Source organism: Zosterops lateralis, assembly GCF_965231275.1.
Source record: "Zosterops lateralis genome assembly, chromosome: 3".
NCBI lineage: Eukaryota > Metazoa > Chordata > Aves > Passeriformes > Zosteropidae > Zosterops > Zosterops lateralis.
In genome coordinates this window covers 77,374,242-77,376,521 of record NC_139764.1, presented here as the reverse complement: position 1 = coordinate 77,376,521, position 2,280 = coordinate 77,374,242, and positions in this window count along the sequence as shown.

Below are 2,280 nucleotides of genomic sequence, written 5' to 3'. Positions count from 1 at the left end.
GTTACCTGAAGGTCCTGTATCCAGAAATAGTCCATACAAGAAAAAGAAAACCTAAATGTAGATCCTGTTTCTCTTTTTAAGACATTATCGGTCTGATCGTTATTGGAAGGATGTTTACTCATACAAAAAATCATCCTGCAGTATTTAATCTGGACAGTGGGGAAAGCAATTTCCACTAAACCTATAAATCCTTCTACGTCAGATGGCAGGGATTTTCTAGCAGTGTTGAATTCACGTATTCTAAGACAACAATTATTTTTAGTCCAAACAGGCTATTTTATTAATTGGTTTAAATTGAACCCTATTCAAATACCTGTGGCACATATACATATATTTCTGCCTTCTTAAGTGAAGTAGTGCATTTCATCAGGTAGGTGTCATTGGTAATTCTTTAATCACCAAACTTATCTCTGTAACTGTAATGTTTGTTATAAGGATTGCAATAAATTGAAAAGTATTAATGAACATATACCAGTTTCCTGAAAAAATTAATTTTTATTTAGCTCCACAAGCAGCATTTGATCCTGTATATTCTTCCACATTGCTTCAGCATACAGGGATGCTGTGGCCAGAGTGGTTGGTGCTTCCACAACTTGTGCTCTGTGGAGCACCATGTCTGGAAAGTATTCAGTGTTCTGAGGAACAGGGAAGGACAGAATGGGGGAGATGGCTCTGCCCTCTGCACAGGGATGTTTGGAGACTTCCTGCCAAAATCAAGCAGCAAACACCCACCAGAGCTGCAGGAGAACTTGGGGGCCTGGTGTGTCAGGTCTCACGTGGCTGGCAAGATCCTCGTTTGTGGTAAAGAAAATAAAACAACGTGGGCAGAAATAGGACTGGTTGAGCCAGCCACACTGCCCATCAGTTTGGAGCTCACACCCTTCCTGCACAACCCACAGCTCCATGTTCACCCTCCTTCTCCTCTGTGCCTCCCCTCAAGGGCTCAGCTCTGGTTCTGACTTGTGTCTTCTCCTGGAAACCTCACCTGTGCCCTGCTGACACAGCCAGCCTTGTCCTGCCCCTTTGTTGATAAGACTCTTCTTCCTCAGCCCATTACCCATGGATTTCTATTTCAGAGCAGCTTATCAGGTCACCCACCTCTTTCTACAAACCATGGGGAGCAGATCTCTACCTGGCCTAAGCTGCTGTGGCCGTACTGGCTTTGGTGAGCATTTACACCACCTTGGGATCCACGGGAATGACACGCTGAAAGGCACTAACATTTCATTCAAGCAACAAAGATTCAGCTCCATGATTTGTGGAGGTAAAACATTTCCTACACAAACTCATGCAGGCTTCAAGAGATGGGCAATCAGTCACCAGCAGTTTGTTGTGATCACTGATCAATGCTTTTGTTCAAAGATGTTGTACCCGTTTAACTTCGAAAATCTCCTGCATTTCATTTACACTGATTCATACGTCCTTCTCAAGGAGAATAAAAAGCACCTTAATAACTGTTATTTTCACTTGTGGAGATATTAGATATACTCTTCTCAGTCTCAATAACCTATGTAAATATATTTTGATTTATACATATTTAAAAAATACTAGTCCCTTTCTTGTGCGCCAGAGGAGCAAGGGGGATCGACAAGCAATGGATAGCTATGAATTCACTTAGCTGCCCTAAAACAGCTGGAGGTGCCTTGGTACATGTGAGAAGAGGGAAACAATTATCCTCTTACTAACAGAGGGAATTCACCAAAGGAATATATCAGGAAGGCCAAAAAATATGTTCAATTTCCTTTTTTTTTTGGATTGTTGTTCATAGAAAAGTTCAAATATGAGCAATTCATAGAAAAATCCTAGAACAAATCATCAGACAACTTATGAATTCCTTAAAGAAAATGTCTAGATGAAGAATAGACGTGGGAAAGAAACTTCTTCCCCTGACAGGCCAGTAGGCTTCAGAGCTTGGAGAGAAGCAGTAGATTTAGATAAGCCTTCAACACCACCTCATAGAGCACTTCCATAAGCAAGACAGAGAAGCATGGTCTTGCTGAAATGTCTGTAGGACTGATGCAAAACTTTGCAAGCTTTAGCTCAGTTTATCTTGCTGTACCTTGAGAGCAGCCATCCATGACCAGCTCCTAGCCTGCAAGGTGTAACATGTTTTGCAGATGACCTGCAAGGAAGCTGCCAACCACCTGGGTGGTAACCCAAAGGGAGGGCTGGAAAGGATAGGAACGCCACAGTGTACATCTCCAGGTATGTAAAGTGACTTCAGACAGAAAAATATTCTGCTCCAAATGGCCATGAGATACAGAACAAAAAGGTAACAGA